Source organism: Pteropus medius, unplaced genomic scaffold (genome assembly GCF_902729225.1).
Source record: "Pteropus medius unplaced genomic scaffold, Ma_sr-lr_union100, whole genome shotgun sequence".
NCBI lineage: Eukaryota > Metazoa > Chordata > Mammalia > Chiroptera > Pteropodidae > Pteropus > Pteropus medius.
This window is the reverse complement of record NW_024354550.1, coordinates 693,938-713,891: the sequence shown is the minus strand read 5'-3', so window position 1 is coordinate 713,891 and position 19,954 is coordinate 693,938. Positions and strand designations below refer to the sequence as shown.

Sequence of the window (19,954 nt, the reverse complement as noted above, 5' to 3'; positions counted from 1 at the left end):
TCAGACAAGAAAGAGAAATAAAAGAGATCCAAATCAGAAAGGAAGAAGAAAATTCATTATTTGCAGACTCAATACTATACATAGAAAACCCTAAAGACTCCACTAAAATAAATTACAATGAATGAATTCAGCAAAGTTGCAGGACACAAAATCTATACAAAGATCTGTTGCATTTCTATACACCAATAATAAAAGATCAGGAGAAATTAAGAGAACAATTCCATTTACGAATGCATCAAAAAGCATAAAATATCTGGAAAATTTTAACCAAAGTGGAGAAAGACCTGTATTCTGAAAACTGTAAGACATTAAAGACATTAAAGAAAGAAACTGAGGAAGATATAAATAAATGGAAAAAATATACCATGTTCATAAATTAGAAGGAATAATATTATTAAAATGTCTTTACTACCTAAAGCAATATGCAGATTCAATGCAACTCCTATTACATTGGTAAACTGCATTATTCTCAGAACTAGAACTAATCCTAAAATTTACACGGAACCACAAAAGACCCCAAACAGCCAAAGAAACCTTGAGAAAGAACAAAGTGAGAGGTAACAAGTCCCAGATTTAAAATTTTACTACAAAGTTATAATAATCAAAACAGTACGATACTGGTATAAAAACAAATATATAGATAGATCCATAAACTAGAACAGAGAACCCAGAAATAAATCTTCACTTATATGGTCAATTACCCCATGACAAAGAAGACAAGGATATACAATGGGGTAAAGACAGTCTCTCCAATAAATGGTGTTGTCAAAACTGAACAAATACATGTAAAAAAATAAAATTGGACCACCTTCTTACACCATATACAAAAATAAAAAAGATCAAAGACTTTAATGTAAGACCTGAAACCATAAAAGTCCTAGAAGAAAACAGAGGCAGTAAATCCTTTGACATCAGTCTTAGCAATATTTTTTTGGATATGTCTCCATGAGCAAGGGCAACAAAAGAAAAAAAAATAAACAAATGAGACTACATCAAACTAAAAGGTTTTTGCACAGCGAAGGAAACCATCGGCAAAACAAAAAGGCAACCTTCTGAATGGGAGAAGATATTCACCAATGATACATCATATAAGGGGTTAATATCCAAACTATATAAGGAACTCATACAACTTAACACTGAAAAAACAAATAATCCAATTTAAATATGAGCAGAATTGTATAGACATTTATCCAAAGAGGACATACAGATGGCCTATAAATATATAAAAAGATGCTCAATATCACTAATCATCAGAGAAATGCAAATTAGGACAATGAGATTATCACCTCAAAACTGTCAGAATGGTTATCATCAATAAATCAACAAACTAATGTTGACGAGGATGTAGAGAAAAAGGTACCCTCATACACTGTTATTGGGATTGTAAACTGATATAACCACTATGAAAAACAGTATGGAAATTCCTTCAAAAAGTTAAAACTACATCTATAATATGACCTGGCAATTCTACTTCTGGGTATTTTCCAAAGAAAACAAAAACATTAATTTAAAAAGATATGTGTACCCTTATAGTCATTGCAGCATTACTATTAAAAACCAAGATATGGAAGCAACCTAGATATCCATCAATAGATGAATGGATAAAGAAGATGTGAAATCTATATTACTCACCAATAAAAAATAATGAAATCTTGCCATCTGTGACAAAATGGATGGACCTAGAGGATATTATGCTGAGTGAAATAAGTCAGAGAAAGACAAATGCCATATAATTTCACCTATCTGTGGAATCTAAAAACATAAAACAAATGAATAAACAAAACAAAACAGAAACAGACCAAAGGATATAGAGAAGAAGCCGATGGTTGCCAAAAGGGAAGTGGGGCATGGGTTTAAAAAAAAAAGAAAAAGAAAAAAGAGGTGAAAGACTAGTACACTCAAAACTAGAAAACACTACTAAATGAAATCAAAGACCTAAACAAATGGAAAAGATATACCATGTATTAGAAGACTATTGTTAAATTGATAACATATACTATCCAAAGCAATATAGATTCAATAACTTCCCTATCAAAATTCCAATAGCTTTTTATGCAAAAGTGGAAAAGTCAATCTTCAAATTCACATAGAATTGCAAGGGGCCCCAAACAGTCAAAGCAATACAGAAAAAGAACAAAGCTGGAGCACTCGCACTTTCCAATATCAAAATCTTAGTATAAAGCTATAATAATCAAAACAGTGTGGTATGGCCATAAGGATAGACATGTAGACCAAAGGTATAAAATTGAGAGTCCAGAAAGAAACCGATACATCTATGGTCAGTTGATTTTCAACAAAGATGCCGAGACCATTCAATGAGGATATAATAGTCTCTTTAACAAGTGATACTGAGGCAAATAGACATTGACATGCAAAACAATGAAGTTGTACCCCTAACTCATACTATATATAAAAATTAACTCAAAATGGTTCAGTAACCTAAATATAGGAGCTAAGATGATAAAATTCTTAGAAGAAAACCGGGGTAAATCTTCATGACCTTGAATTCAGGCAATGGATTCTTCGATATATGATACCTCGAGCATGAACAACAAAAATAAATTGGGCTTCACCAAAATTTAAAACTTTTATGTAGTAAAGGGTATTACTAAACAAGTGAAGACAACCCGCAGAATAGAAGAAAATATTTGCAAATCATTTATCTGGTAAGGGTCTAGTTACCAGAATATATAAAAAACATAACCCCAAAAGGCAATTTTTTGCCAATTTTTTTGCCAATTTAAAAATGGGCAAAGAACTTGAATAGACATTTCTTTAAAGAAGATGGCCAACAAGCACATGAAAAGATGCTCAACTTCAGTAGTGAAGTGCAAATGGCTAACAAGCACATGAAAAGATGCTCAACTTCAGTAGTGAAGTGCAAATCAAAGCCAGGGAGATACCACTTTATACTCACAATAATGACGATATTTTTACAAAAAAAAAAATAGAAAAGAACAGTGTTGGTGACAACAATGTAGAGAAACTGGAACCCTCGTACATTGCCAGTGGAATGTAAATGGTTCAGTCACTGGAAAAATTTGGTGAGTCCTCAAAAAAGCTATACATGGTATTACCAAATGATCCAGCAATTGCACAACTGGTATATAACCAAAAAACATAAAACCAGACACTCAAACAAATTCTTGTACATGATTGTTCACAGCAACAATATGCACAATAGCCAAAGAGGAAAAAGAACTCAAATGTCCACCAACGGATGAGTGGATAAAGTGTGGTGTATACTATACAATATGTATGATTCTATTTACATGAGATTTCCAGAATAAATATGAGATAGCCATGAAATCCATATGAAACAGAAAGCAGACTAGTGGTTGTCAGGGCCTAGGGGCAGGAGGGAATAGGAAGTAACTGCTTAATGAGTACAGGGTTTTATTTTGGAGTGATAAAAGTGTTTAGGAACTAGATAGAAAAGAATTTAAAAGTAGCTATAAAAATGTTTGATCATGCTATTCCCTGCACAAAAATTTCTTAAAATATTAAACGACTTTCAGAATAAAATTCAAAACGAAATTGAGACTTACCACAGAAAAGTTCTTCATAAATGACTCTGCCTATGACTCCAGCTTTATCCCTTGCCATTCTTTCTCAGTCTTTCTTCTCTAACCATATAAACTTTTTCTTCTCCCAGCCTCTCACTATGTCTTCTCTATGCCACCACAATACAACAAAACTAATTTAAATTTTTCATCACACCCATTATTCTTTAAGCTCCTTGAAGCTAGGGACTATAACTTTTTGGAATGGTATACTCAGCACCTAGCACAATAATCAAAGGCTATTGTAAAACTAACGTATGAAAGTATGAATAACTATTAAGATCCATTATTAATGTGTAAAATATTATGGTTTATTTTTTCTACATAATACAAAAGGGAAAAATATACCTTAGTCTATATTTCGCTTTGTTTTTCTAAAATTACAATGTGGTCTTATTAGTAAATAACATCAAATAGATAACATTAATTTAATTTTGTCAGCATCTTTCTTCAAACATCTAGTTCTTTAACTAAGATTATAAATTTAGTCTTATTATTCAATGGAAGCTCATGATCAGCTTTATTTTATCCACACTGGTAAAATGAAGTATCACTGCAATAGACATTTTGTAAAAAAGTCTTAAAAGCAGATTTTTAAACTGGAAAATTTCAACTACCTCTTTTACAAATAAGGAAGTGAACTGAGAGGTCAAGTTATTTATGCAAAGTCACCCAGCTAATTAGTGAGCAACTTGGTAATACCCAGATTCCCTTAATGTTGATGCTTTCAGCTATAATATAACCTTATTTCCATTTCAACCTCATAGACAAGCCAGACAATGCAATTCACAGCACCCTTTCTTTTTCCCCACCTTCGACCTACTGAGTACACAGGTCCTTAATACTTGCTACATTTAACTGATTCCTTTATCTCTAAGATCTGGCCCCCACCTTAACATAATCTCCTTCACCCCATCATAAACTTTTAATGAGTACCTATATTTGTTGAGTATTAAATACATCTAAGTCATTCCATTGGAAAGAAAGGGAAATAGACACACAAGTAAGAATGGCATAGTCCCTTCCTTCAAACTGCTCTACAAAATTAGGAACAATCTGGTATAGTGCTCATTATTATCATCTATTTAAAATTGTGATTTTATAAATAAAGCATAAGAAAAATCAAATTATTTCTATTATTAAAATATACCTTATTTCTCCCACTAGAAGCTCTGTGAAGTCAAGCATTTTTGTCTCTGGTTCACTGATATATATACTCTGAGCACCTAGAACAACAGTACCTGACATAGAAAGTAGTTAATAAATATTTGTTGACTGAATGAATGCTATAGAAAAACTCATAAGTAGGATCCATGTAATGTTCCCAACAATGATATGACAGAATATGCAAATCTTTCCTTGTCCTATTGCTTGTACCTAATGGTCAATTTTTTATTCAATTGGCTAGTTACTCAGGCCTTGCATTACAAGAAACTAAAAATAGTTCAACCATGGATAAATTATACTGTTTAATTCAATATCATGCCCCATCCAACTGTACCAAACTCTAGAAAATCTGCAAAGAGAGGAAACCTACAGGTCCCTCTACTACTTAGACTTGAGCCATTTTTCCAGTTTAAAATGTCTCCAGATGTTTTTCTTTCTTTCTTACAACAAGTCTGGATTGGTATTACCATCATCATTATTTTACGGAATGAGAAAACTCAGTCAGAGAATGGGTGGCACAGGAATTCAGTCATAGAATCTCTATTCTTCCCACCACAGCATGTGGCCTTCTCTTATCCTTTGAGATTTTTCTCCCACAATCTTAGCTATAAGTAGGATACAATCTCTCTAGGTCTCCTCTTGATTGTTGCCCCATTACAAGCACTGCACTACGATTCTCTGAATCAATTGAGGGTAACAAAGAGGGGATGACAAAAATAAACAAATCTGGAGATGTTACAATTCAAAATTTAACTGTGTGTATAAATGCCAGGCCCTATATTAAAAAATCACAGCATCTTTCCAAGTTTTAGTGAGCCTCTCATTTATTGGCTCTCTTTTGAAATAATATAAGAACCTTCCTAGGTAGGTTTCCAAAATGTTCCCTCCTGTCTTCCCAGGATAAGAAATAAGACACAGGGAAAAAGAGCAGGTACATCTCTATCAAGTGAAAAATTTGCATTTCTGAGGACCTTCAGGAGTCACATCACTACTGTGAAAGATGACTGCTTTAGACTATTTCCTCAAAATGTGAGCAATCTTGTCTCTTCCGTTTTTATGGAATACACCAAGCTCCCAGTTCTCATTTTACATTTCCAAACATCTGAACTACTCCTCAGCTCCAAATCTAAAATCCCTATAATAAATTCTCCTCCTAATCTCCTTCCACCAAAACCTATTCTTCATCATAATATCTTTATTTTTGTTCAAAGCAATACTATCCTCCTAAAAATTTGTCTTAGGCCCATTCCCCCACGTCAGTGTCAACATTTCTCAGATCTACAACCTTGACTACAATTCCACCATCACTTCTTGCCTCAACTATTGTAATTAAACTCTGTGGTATGCCTACCTCCAGTCCTTCACTGGACTTCTGTTCCAGATGAATATCCATAAATAGGGGTTCTTTTCAACCAAGAATCATGTACAAAATCCTTAGCCTGTCATGTAAGGATCTCCATAATCTTTATCTATGTATCCTTACTAGCCCATTCCTTATACATACAACCTTGGCAAATGTTCTCTGCTTTCCTACCTCTACATCTTTGATTGGGCAGTGTCCTTATGTAGAACTAGCTTTCTTCTCCCATCCTTCTCTAACTGCTAACAATATTTCGAATGGCCACATCCTCAATGAAAGAATACCAGTTTAGGCATATCATTTATTGAATACATAAACTGTTCAGTGCTTTAAAAATTATCCTAATCCCCACAGAAACATAATGGCTTAACGCTACATTTCTGAGGAAGGAGTTGAGGAAACTGAGGGCCAGAGGAGCTTACCCAAGGTCATCCAAACCAGCAAGTAAAGAATCCAAAATAATCCCATAGTGTTCTGTATTTTTTAATAAAACAAGACAGAAGGCTTTAGTCAGAATACCTCCGTGCAAATTCCAGTTACTCCACTAACAACCTGTGTGAACTCAGCAAGTTCCATATTTGTGATGCCTTCCTCATCTATAAAAAGAAGATAATACCACTAGCTACCATGACTGACAATAGTGAGAATTACATGAGATAATACAAAGTGCTTAGAATTGTATTTGGCCCACAGAAAACAACGTTAGCTATTATTACTGTTGTTGCTATTTATATACTAATGTAAACTGACAATACCAATTATATGTTCTCACTGTTCTCTAATCAACTTTTGCATAATGTAAAAGCTCTGCCAAAGCTTAATACTATATTTTTACATATGCTCAATAAATATATACAGGATACATGAATTCTTAAACAATGATTAACCACCATACTTTACGAAAAGAAATTCACTTGCTTATTGTTTCCACTTTTGAGAAAACTAACAATGCTTACCAACCTTCTATCCAACCTTCTCTTTTTTATGTGAAACTACTGTATGCAATGCCATATGGTAGTAATATGTCAAATGAGGCAAAACACCATTTTGATTCAAACTCATTTTGCCTTCTGTTAATTCCCAGATTTTAAAATGTCCAAAATCATACTTTTTTATTTAAACACCAACTGTTTTTAGGTCATATCAACATAAAGTCTACCATGACATCTGACCAAGCCATTTCTTTTCATACATCTCTACATCAAGAACTATAAAATATAAAATGTCTTCCTATCCAATTTAACTTGAAGATATAAATCTATCCCCTTATTCCTGCCCTTACTTTCTCAAATTAGTGCCTGAAAAACTTCTGATAAATCTGTTACTCTGGGATGCTGAAAAACATCAAAGGAAGGGTGCTGAATACTAACAGTTTAGGGCCCTCCAAAACGCTTTAAACAATGATAGATGAGAATTTACTCCAAACCCTTCAAGCATTAAATCTCACAAACCAAGATTCTGTCTATATGATTTACTATGATACATGGAGACATCAAGCTAGCTGTCTTTGAATACAGGCAAAGATAAAAAAATTAATAAAGCAGTTGTCATTCCTTACACAAAAACTGGGCTTCTATCCAATCATTTAAAAAAAAAAAATTTTGAATCTTAACTATGTAACAGACATTTTATTTCAATTAATTCTTACAATTCTTCCCTTATTTACAAATAATATCACATAATTAGTAAGTGGCAGAGCTGAAGGCTATACGCAGCCTGACTCCCAAATTTGGGACCCAGCATTTAGCCATAATCCACAATAATATGGTATACATTTACATCCTCTTCTTCATACACACGCTTAAAAAAAAAAAAAGAAACAAAAGCTTCATTAAATATTTACTCTATTCCATAGGATGTCCTCTGATATCTTTTTCTCTTTCTTTCTAATGTTAATGTCAATGCATTAAATTGATTCCAATCCATTAGTAAGTTCCCATGTCCCCGCACAACAGCATTGCACTACAATTCTTACATTCTTTTAAAGTTTTTTTTATTGCTACCACAGTCCAGTTTTGATACTCTGAAGTGAAGTTAATCTCTATCCATTAAAAATTGTCCTTAAATAGATTAAAACCTTCAAAGCCCCTCCTTAAAAATTGAATTGATCTGTTTCTCTACTAGAACTCTTTGGTGGCACGCCCATCTTATTTAAATTGTAATCAAAAACTGTAGATGCTCTCCTCAGAGAACAGATCATTTTTTAAAGAAATGCATTAGTTTTCACTGTTCCTGCAGCACCAGGAACAAACAATTAACAGGCAGGTTTGGGGCAACAACAGAGCACCTGAGTGGCTCGGTGCTGAAACTGAGGATGAAAGGATAGGTTTTTGGAAATTTACAATTGCTAAATTAGGACAAAAGAGAAGAATTTACCAAAAGCTGGCAGAGATACTCAATGGTTACCACCAAAGTTGCGTGAGTGCTTCTGGAATGGCTTGGCTTCAGTGTCTGCCCACTCCCTCTCTGGTACAGAGTTCTTTCATCAGTATGCCAACTCAGTAAGCGTCCTGACAGAGCTGCTGACTTTAAGTGATGGTGCGTGGAATCTGTCCCTAGCAGAGTCACGTCCCACCTTCAATCTGAGTTTCCAGTTGGGAATGGAGGGATAGAAGGAGGGATTAAAAGGTTAGAAAGAAAGGAGGTGACAGCCCTCTTTATTTTCAAAGATTAAAGAGTTCCCTCAACTAAAATCAAGCAATTTCTCTCGGGGACTTTGCGGTAAGTACCTGACCAAGAGACTTCCCAAATATCTTCCCAGGCTCCTGCTACCTCAGCAGGGGAATGTGAGAAGCCAAAAGGATAAACTAACAACTTCAGATACAAACAAACGGTACGGGGATGTGGAAGAACTAGGTCTTCCCAAAGCAGGGCTTTATAACCTTTTGCAAAAAGCCTAATTTCCTCCGCGCCCAGCCTGGGCAGGAGTAGCAAAGACCTGAGCAGTCGGGCCGCCTCAGAGCTCGAGAGCCGGCGAGAGGGTGTGTTCTCCCAGCCAGGCCCTGAGAGGACAACCCGCCGCCCAGCCGCTGGAAGGCCGGAGAGGTTCTTACCTGGAAGCCTGATCCCGCAACATAAACAGGCTCACCCGCCGCATCGCTGCGGAAGAAGTTCCTCCCCGGACTGCAAGACTGAATATTCACCGACTCCCACAGCCTGACGTCGAAGCAGGGACAACAACCTAGAGGCGAGACGGAAGTCCCGCCCCGCGCGCCTCATTGGCCCATACCCGAAGGCAGAAAAAAGCCATTGGGCCATAAAGCTGCTTGCTAAGGCTCCTTCCCACTCTCACGCCCAGTCTCTTTCCCTGTTGAGGCCGGCGCAGAGAAATTCCCTGTTCGTGGAGTCGCGTTCTTGGCCGCGTGATCGGTCTTCCCTGGAGGGAAGGGCAGGGTGGGGCAGACTTCTGGAGCGTCGCTGAAAGATCTGCTCTTGACGCGGGAAGGAGCAGACTGGCCGATATACCCCCTTATACTCCCAGAAGTAGAGGCCATGGGGGTCAGGAGGGTCCAGACCAAGCGGCCCAGGCCAGCCGGGTCCGCTTTGGCTGCTGGGCCGTAGGAACCCGAGACCCAACTGGCAGGCTGCCCCTGGGCGGACCTGGCTCTGGTGCCAGCGCGTCTCTCCCTGCACCACACTCACCCGACCGGCTGAAGAGGCGAGGACGAGGCCTCACCACTTCTGCACGGTATCCAAGCTGAGATTGGGATAGATGGGATCAAGGCCAACGCCTTAGAGTCGAGGTCACGTTGTTAGAGGTACGAGTAGCCAGAGGGTTGAACGCGAGTCCTCCCACGCCTGGCTGGGAGCCGTGCTGACGTCAGCACTCTGGGCCTGACACGCGCCATCCTGAGATTCAGCAAAAGTCAAACCGTATGATTAAGCCCTAGGTCAGCCTTTTAAAAACTTTTGCCTCCTTTTGATGAACCAAGAAATCTGTTACCCTACAGCCCTTATGATAAACTATCCCGTCCCTGTTCTTGTCTCCGGTATTCCAATCTTAAACCAAACTACTTTGAGATTTAAATGACCCGGATTAGATCATCCGCACTGATAAACCAATTGCCACTAGCAGTTTAGAGGCAATGGGCTTAATGCAGAGATTGCAGAGTCCTGTATTAGATTAGAATACCAGGAGACCTAGATTCTGGTCTTGCTTCTGCCTCAAAATATGGCGCCTTATTTTAAAATAGGACGCCTTTAAAAGGCCTTTACATCCTTCAACCTCATCTTTAAAACATAGGAGGACCTAGAGTGGGCTACCACAGAGAACACCTGTGGAATACCATTGGCTGTAACTTGTAACCTTGATCGCTCTGGAAAGACCTGAGTGGCTGGAACACAGAAATGGGAGGAAGACTCTTGCCCTACTGTGTACCCATTTGTGCCTTTGAATTTTGAATCTTGCGAATATTACCTACTACAATAAAATTTAAATACAAAAAAAAATTTTAAGTCCAGTTACAATACAAGAACAAATGTAGGGCATCAAAATCATTTTCTTTCTATGTATTCTATGACTATATATTCTATATATTCTTAAATTTCACCAGTTGTAAAGATATTTAACACTTAATAAACAGTCCAGCTTTTAAGATAGTCATAAATAAAAGTCAAAATTGGGAATATTACTATGAAGGCTAGTGTAATTAAGTGTTAACATAGCTACAATATCTATAAGCATTTCTTCATTAAATTCTCAAATTGGTTTTATAGTCAGATTTCTTGTATGACATTGAAAAAGGCAAAAAATAATAATCTTCACATATTACAGGTTAAAAAAAAGAATAAAGAGGTTTATTATTTAAATAAAGGCACCGTGAGAATAGAACATTTTAATCTGACTATTCTGCTCTTCAGATCACATTGATATAGTTCTTTCAGTTATGAACAAGGTAATATGCTATTTGTACTGCATTTAGGCAGACTAATGGTACTACACCCTGCAGAAGCATTTATTCTCCACACTGTGTTGAATGAAGGCAAATTGGAAGAAAATAGATTGGAAAAACATACTACCTTTTTAAAAGTAGGTTAGACAGCAAAGCTGATAGATACCTTAATTATGGTTTTCAAGAACATAAGGGTTAACATGGCACATGATACTAATAGCCGCTAATTTTCTCCTTATAAAAACAAATAAAAGAAAATTAGCATTTAGGACTTTGTGTTTGACAGTTCTTTTTAAAACCTCCTAAAAGTACAGACAACATGTAACATTGTAGAATTTCCTACCTCCAAAATATTGTAAGAGCAACAACTAAAAAACAAGATACTGAAATCGAGCAAATCTTTACTTCTTTAAAATGACTTTTTCTCGTCTTTCTCTCCTTGATTCAAACTGGCCTTGGGCTCACTTGCTTCTTTTCTTTACTCATCCTTCTGCATACTGCCAAGACCACTCCCTTAATCTTTAAGCCCTTAGTTCAGCATCAAGCAGTCTTAGGAACAAAGGCTCAGATCTGTTGACCACAGAAACAGTTTGATCAAACTAAAGATAACATCTTGCAGCTCCACACCCATGAAAGCCAAGGACCCTCCCTACCAGCATCCCCTTGAAACCGGACAGAACAAACCATGACTAACATCAGGATCTGATGCAATGCTCAACTGCCTCCTACCCTAGCCCTAACGAATCAGTAGAACCCACAATCCCAACTCCCTTAGCTACCATGACTAAGGAATTTTCCCCCATATATCCTATCTCCTGGACGCCACTGGGAGCTGAGTCTTTGAGCACTAGCTCACCTGTGTCTCCGGGCTTGGTGCCATTTCCTTAAATAAATCTTTACTTTCTTCGCTGCAAACTCTTGTTTATATGTCTTTTGGCTTTGACATGTGCAGGCAAAATGAACCGCTTGAGTTTGGTGACAATACTCAATTACCTAGTTGTCTAAAATGGTCTAGAAATAGTTCTCCCTAAAATATGAATACAGGCAGTCTCTTTAAGCGCTAAGATCAACCAGAGACATTTAACTTTTGTCTCTAGGCATTATTATATTTAGAATTTTTTAAAGGTAATTTTAGAATCAGATAAAAATCTATTTTCACTTTGAAAAGAAGAAAATAAAATTGTTACTGTGATTAAAGAATAGAATCTATAGAGAATCCACAGGAATGCTATGTGTGGACAAAAAAAAAGAGAGATTCTATAAAAGGTAACTTCATAGGGTGATCTGATCATGAATTCCTAACTGGAACTGTCATGGTGAGTAGTCATATAACTTCTTTAGTGAAAGGTTTTTAAGCAAGCCCCGTTAATTGTTCTTGTGCATCTAGGTTAACCCACCTTTGAAATGCCGGAAGTAATACCCTTTGCAGGGCACAAAATCTTGTTAACTATCCTGTAATCTATCCCCTCTCCTTGCTTCCTCTAACCTTTCCATTTTCCTTACTTCCCTTCTTAATTTCAAATGCATAGAAGAAACCACAAAACTGTTAGTCTAAGAAGCGTTTGAGATCTTGCTTCCCAACATCGTTGTCAGTTTGGCTCAAATATAAACGCTTATAAAATTTCTCTATGGGTTTCAACATTTCTTACCTCAACAAATGGAGTAGGTACATTTGAAAAAGTATTAAAGAGAACTTCTAAAAACTTTTAGGAAACTTTTGGTCAAACGTTAGAAGAGACTCCCATTTCTTTACCAAGTTCTAAGCTAATGAATAAGTTTATTTTGTAAGATAGTAAGTTAAAGTGTTAGGTAATTAGGTAGTCATGAAAATAGGAGTGAAGACCCAGCTCTATAACCATAGAAACTTCCTTTGAAGACCTCCCTTAAGGACCTCCCTGAAACACCCATTTTATAGTTATAAATCAACCCTGAATCCTGAGGAACAAAAGAATGAAGGGCCATAAATCTATAGCTGATTTAATCTGGCCACAAACACTTGGGAAGTAAGGACTACTCTGACCTTCTTTTCACCTCAGCCTCATTATTACCAACATTATAATGTCATGCCTATGCCTAGAAGTTCATGAATCTAATTATAACAGACTAAATTCTAGGTAACTGCATACACAGTAGGCAGAGAGTCATAAAACAGTCAAATGTCAATCAAAATGACCTCACATGCCAATCACCTAGGATCACCTTTGTAACCTCCCATCATAGTCCTAATATAATACAGACCTCCCCACTTCCATGAGGTTACAGCTCTCTTCACTGAAACCTGCCTCTCTCTTGGACCATACTCTATCATTTGTCCCAAATTCCAAATTCCACGGAGCTGCAGCCTTCTTTGGCATGTCCTGTCTCCTTTTAAAATTGTGCTTTCTATAAACCTTACTTTTTCTAAATCTCGCTGACCTGTAATTCTTTACTGAGTTAGTGGGGAAGAACCGAGGAACCCCTCAATGCTGCTGGGGTGACGGTGGATTTTGGATGGCCCAAATGGTAACAAAAGGTACACAACACAAAAAACCAGGTATCAGTCAGAAGGGCTTTTCAAAAGTTTATTTTCAAGTAATTGAGAAATTTCAGACCCAAAACATGTCTGTTTAAAGTTAAATGCCTTAAAAAATGACCTGGTCATTATTTCCCTTGATGAGTTGTTTCCCCCTCTCTTATATCTAAAGTGACTGACACACAATTTCAGCTTTTCCTTTCTTGTTTTGGACATTCAAAGGAATTCTATTTTCTAGCAAAGGTATTACAAAATATGCATACAAAAAGTCATAACTCAGAAGTAGGAATCTATACAGTCACTTTTGGAAACAAATTGGCTTTACCTAGGAAGGCTGAAAAATAATTTCAATCCAGGGAATATACCCTAAAGAAACACAAAATAAATTCATATCGAGGTACATTGTAGTGAAATTTAAAGATCGAAGAAAAACAAAAGTACCTAAGCAGAAAAAAAAAAAGTATTGTTCTTATAAGGAATAGAGACTAGCTCCTCAACAGCGACAAAAGACACTGAAAGTCAATGAAAACAAAATCTTCAAATGCTAAAATAAAATAATTATTATAGTTGACCTAGACTTGTATGTCAAGTTAAGCTATCATTTAAACTTGAGGGCAAAATAAAGACATTTTCAGAGGAAAAACAGCATTTATTCCTAAGAAAATTTTACTGAAAGAACTTCTAAAGGATGTCTTTAAAAAGTTGAAAATTGAACCTAAAAAGAAAGGGTGAGATGCAAGAAAGTATGGAGAAAAAAGAAATTATGTATAATCCTCAAACCAGTAGGTTTTAAAAAGGAAATTAAAAAACATAATTACTCAATAGAAAGCAGGTAAGAAGGGGTGGGAAAGGAACAAATTAAAGGTATTATAGATGGCAAATACGAAATGAGATAGAAGAAACATATCAATAATCTCTAAAAGTGGTAAATGGAGCTAACTTGCCAGTTAAAAGATAGATTGTCAGCTATATTCTTTCAGCATGACATAATACTAAAACTTAAAAACACTGAGAGGTTGATGGTAAAAATGAGGGAGAAAGATTTGCAAAGCAAATAACCAAATGAAAGCTGGTATAGCTGTATTGCTAGCAAGGTGGGGGGAGGGAAGAGACAGACCTAAAGTCAAAAGTACAGTTATTAGGATAAATCAAATTATTAAATGATAATAAAAAATTGCAAAGAATTTATGAGCATCTCGAACCAATATGCATGTAGAAACATAGCCTCAAGATATTTAAAGAAAGAATTGACAAGCTTACAAAGAAAAGTTGGCAAATCCACAATCATAGCAGAATTTTATATACCATTTTAACTGATAAATTTTATATACCATTTTAACTGATAAATCCAGCAGACAAAAAATTAGTAAGAATATAGAATATTTAAACAACACAGGGCACACATAGAGAACCCTGTAAACATTATTTTCAAGCACACATAGAATCTTGCCCAGAATGGCAGTATATTATGGTGTAACACAAATCTCAACAAATATCAAAGTGGCATGACCAGAATATTAGATTTCACTATAATTTTTTTTAATTCTAAGTAAAAACTATAAATAGCCTTAGATAATAAATGTGAAAAAAATAGTAAATGGACAATTTCCAAAAAAAGGGGTTTAACTTACCAAACACCTAAGAAGATGTAGAAAACATAAGCAGGAAAAGGAAATTTAAACAGTACTCATCTGCAACCCTCCCCCTCAAAAATCAACTCTAGAAGGTTTTGAAGGTGAGTTCATCATTCCCTCATGGAACAGATAATAAAATTTTTATGAACTGTTTCATAGAATCAAAAGGAAAGCTCTTAAACTAATTTTATGAAGGTAGTATAACCTTGATAAAACAACACAGAGAATACAAGTGAGAAAAATTATAGGCCAATCTCATTTTGAATGAATACGCAAAAATCCCAAATAAAACACTAATAAACTAAAACTGGCAAAGTTTTAAAAAATGACTAGTATTTATTCCTTAATGTCAGATAACATTATAAAATGTGTTAATATGATTCACCACATTAAAAATGAAAAGCTATAAGATTATCCTAACATATGCAGAAAAAAAATTTGAGAATTAAAGGAGAGAGCTATATTGTGTAAGATTGTCATTAAAACCTCTCTGAAAAGCTGACATAAGCTAAGACTTAAAGAATGAGGATTCCTAGGTTATTAGCCATAGGAAACAACTCTGGTAAATTTAGGTTAAAAAAGGGCAATTTATTTGAAGGATATAGGAATACTCACAGGAATAAAGGACACTTGAAGTACAGTCTTTAAAGACCAGTAACCAGTAGCTCTAATTGTCCCACAGAATCAACATTCTCATCCTGAAAGTACCACTCCAGCCATTTTCATCACTCTGCTAACAGTTCAAATTCCAGAGAGGGGAGCCTGCTACTGACTTACCTTATGACATGTGGGTTATGTGTACCCTCTTGATCAAGGTGCCTTAGATAACTATCCCATCAGATCATACACCATTGGGTGTTGAAATCGAGACAGAACAAATGCCAAGTAAGAACACTAAGAAAGAACTGAACAACATGGACTCCTAGTCAAGATGGCAGAATAGATTAACTCTGAGATGGCCTCTTCCCATGATCACATCAAAATTACAACTAAATTAGAGAACAACCATCACAGAGAAACACCTGAAGACTAGTTGAACAGAATTCGTATAACTAATGATATAAAGAAGCCATGTTGAGACGGGTAGAAGGGGCAGAGATGTGGAATGGGCTAGTCCCACATCCACAGTATGGTAATTAAGAAATAGGAGGGATATCTCGGCTATGGCGGTCTCCCTTGAGGAATGATGAGTTGCCCCACACCAGGCTCCCCAGCCTCGGGTACCAGTGCTGAGAACAGGAGTCCCCATAACAGCTGGCTGTGAAAAACAGTGGGGCTTATGTCCTAGAGAGACAAAGGGCTGCTAGAGATCAAGGCGCAGACCTTAAAGGGCCTTCCCACAAACTCACTTGCTCTGAGCTCCACACAGGTGCAGCAGCTCAAAGAGCACCAGGGACATATGGAAAGGAACTAAACTGACTAACTTCAGGGAGAGGGCTGGAGGAGCAGGGGTGAGAGAAGCTCTCTTCAACAGGTACCACTGTTTTTGTTGAGCTCCCTTCCTCCCAACCAGCTGGCACCAAATCTGTGCTTTCTATTAACCTAGTTAACATAGTTCCCCTATCCTAGTGATTCCCTGAGACCCTGACTCAGACAACTTGCTTGCCCAGCCCAAGCTTCTTCCAGTGGTTCCTCCACAGAAGCAGCCTGCTTCGGCTTATGCTGCAGACACTCAAAGGACCACAAACCCTAGACAAGTGCCCTAGGCTTGAGCTGCAGACTCTCTCAAAGGCCCACAAATCTCACAAATGTAAGCCACCCTCAGCTTGTGCTACACACTCAAAAGTCCACAAATGCCATAAACAGTGGCTGGCCTCAGTGTATAAGCCCAGCACAAGTGGCTGCCAGCCTCAGTTCACAGCTTAACCTCCCAGGGGCCTCCAATCTCAGCACAGGTGACAAACAACTTCAGGTCACTTTGTAGCTCCTACCAAATAGCCCTAAGCCCTGCATAAGTGGCAGTTGCACTGGGCCTAAATCAGAGCCCTTCCCAGTGGCCAGCTTGAAAACTCACTAGAACCCCATCTAACAAACTACACAACCAAAATGATGGCGAAGTGAACTTGGCTGGTACCAGATCCCTGCTAATGCTACTTCCTCTCTATGGGGTCAACCCCTGCACAACAAATCATGTACTATAGTTGTGGCCAGCCCTCACAGCCAGTCAGCCTAAGGGTCAACCCCACCCACTGACATGCCAGCAGCAGTCAAGGCCCAACTATAACAGGAGGGTACACATAACCCACAGAAGAGACACACCTGGAGCACCCAGCTCAGGTCACCAGGGAGACTGTGGCACTGAGCCCCACAAGACACCTACATAAGGCCACTCTGTCAAGACTAGAAGAAATAACAGATCTACCAAATACATAAAAACAAACACAGGGAGCCAGCCCAAATGAGGAGACAAAGAAATGTGTCTGAAATGAAGGAACAGGATGAAACTCCAGAAAAAGAACTAAACAAAATGGAGACAAGCAATCTACCGGATGCAAAGTTCAAAACACTGGTTACAAGGGTGCACACGGAACTTGAGAGTAGAATAGAATAATTCAGTGAGAACTTAAAGAGATAGACAACATAAAAAAGGAGATAGAAAATATAAATAAGAACCAATCGGAACTGAAGACTACAACTGAAATGAACACTATATTAGAGGGAATCAACAGCAGATTGCTTGAAGCAGAGGATTGAATCAGCAATCTGGAAGACAAGGTACAGAAAACACCCAATCAGAATAGCAACAAGAAAAAAAGAATCCTCTCAAAAATGAGAATAGTTTAAGGGGACTCTGGGACAACATAAAGCATAACAACATTCATATCATAAGGGTACCAGAAGGAGAAGAGAGAGAGTAAGGGATTGAAACCTATTTGAAAAATTAATGACTTAATATTTCCCTAACCTGGTAAAGGAAACACACATACAAGTCCAGGATGCACAGAGAATCCCAAACAAAATGAATCCAATGAGGCCCACCCGAAGACATATCATAATTAAAATGACAAAAGTTAAAGACAAAGAGAATTTTTAAAATAGATAGAGAAAAGCAATCAACTATTTTTCAAAAGACCCTTTGCAGGCCAGAAAGAAATGTAAAGAAATATTCAAAGTGATGAAAGGCAAAGATCTACAACCAAGATTACTCTACCCAGCAAAGCTATCATTTAGAATCAAAGGAGAGAGAGTTTCTTAGACAAGAAGAAACTAAAGAATTTCATCATCATGAAGCCAGTATGACACGAAATGTTAAAGAGATGTTTTAAAAAAGAAAAAATAAGATCCAAAATAAGAACAAGAAAATATAGGAAAGAAAAATATCTCATCGACAAAGGCAAGCAACAAATGCAGTAGATCGATCAATTCCAAATCTAGTACAAACATTAAAAGACAAAAGTAGAGAAGCCAAACCCAGCTGATCAGGATGATCACAGACGTGTAGCTTGCCATCTTCGCTAACATGCTGGATGTGTCGCTTCTCCTGCTTGTTGTTCTCTATCACTATGTGGCCATCAACAATCCCAAAAAGCAGGAATAAAAGTGGAGCCTTCTCTGCCCCAGGGTTCCAGGACATAGTCTGAGACAAGATGGAGGGTGTGAGGGGTCTTCACACTTCATCCCTTCTACCCATCACAACATACAAATCAACTACACCTGAATTTTTCCAAACAACTTTTATTTCCGCAAAGTCTTCTTTAACCTGATGGAACAAGAAGCTGAATAGGGCCCAGTATAGGGGCTGCTTTCTTTTCTACTCCCTTTCCATATATATATATATATATATATATATATATATATATATATATATATATATATATATATGTAAAAAACAAAAGACAAAAGTAGAAAGATCATGTGGTAAAAAACAAAAGACAAAAGTAGAAAGATCATGTGTAATTACAACAATAAATTAAGAGACAAACGCACACACATGAAGTAAACAATAATGACAAATGGAGGGGTGAGTAAAAATTATAGATTTTATTATATTTTTTAAATTAAATGTATTGGGTTCTATAATACATCAACTGTATAGTTCACTATGTGCTCACCACCCAGAGTCTAGTCTCTCTCTGTCACTGTATATTTGACTTCCCTTTACCTTCATCCTCCTCTTACACATCTTCCCTGCTGGAAACCTTCATACTGTTGTCTGTGTCTCTGAGTTCATTGGTTTGTTTTGTTTGTTGCTTTCTGTTTTATATCCTACATATGAGTAAAATCACATGGTTCTTGTCCCTTCTGACTTATGTCACTTAGCATAATACTCTCAAGACCCATCCATGGGGTGGCTCCGTAGTGTAGTGGTTAGCACATCTGCTTTGCACGCAGAAGGTCCTGGGTTTGCACCCCAGGTGGAACCACGGACCATACCCTGGGTGCGTCAGGCCCCCTGAGTGTGCCAGGCCCTGGGTGCATGCCACAAGCGTGCGGGAGGGGACACCCCAACTTCAGAGATCCAGTTCTTAAGGGGAAATGGTAACATCCATGGAAGTGTGTGTGTGTGGAGGGGAATAAAAGAGGTGGAAAAAAAAGAAAAAAGACCCATCCATGTAATCACAGATGTTGCCTATAAGAGACCCACCTCAGATCAAAAAACACACACAAGGAGGTGAGGGGAGCGGGGAGATAGATGGGGTAAAGAGAGTCAAATATGTGGTGACAGAAAGAAATCTAACTATGGACGGTGAACACACAGTGTAAATATTTATATGCCTTACTGTTAAAGTGTACAGCTGAAATTTATTGGATTTCATTAACCAATGTCACCATAAAAAATTTAATTAATTAATTAATTAAATTTAAAGAAACATACAGACAAAAAA

At 37.2% G+C, this 19,954-nt stretch overlaps 1 protein-coding gene and 1 pseudogene across 7 annotated transcripts in view; one reads left to right on the top strand and one right to left on the bottom strand.

Annotated features, from left to right (window-relative positions):
- RNF13 (ring finger protein 13) overlaps nucleotides 1–9,876 on the bottom strand; it is a 139,792-nt gene extending 129,916 nt beyond the window's left edge. The window contains exons 1-2 of one of the 7 annotated variants that reach the window (XM_039855077.1): nucleotides 9,144–9,551; nucleotides 8,467–8,672 (exon numbers count right to left, since the gene is read on the bottom strand). The gene's annotated coding sequence lies outside the window, so the exon portion shown is untranslated. Of the gene's footprint in view, nucleotides 1–4,713; nucleotides 4,805–8,466; nucleotides 8,673–9,143; nucleotides 9,557–9,732 lie in introns of those variants that run through there. The other 6 variants (XM_039855074.1, XM_039855075.1, XM_039855073.1 and 3 more) reach the window with 6 other exon arrangements.
- An 8,676-nt stretch (nucleotides 9,877–18,552) lies between these two features.
- LOC120596601 (dolichyl-diphosphooligosaccharide--protein glycosyltransferase subunit 4-like) lies at nucleotides 18,553–18,666 on the top strand (annotated as a pseudogene).
- The last annotated feature ends 1,288 nt before the right edge of the window (nucleotides 18,667–19,954 follow it).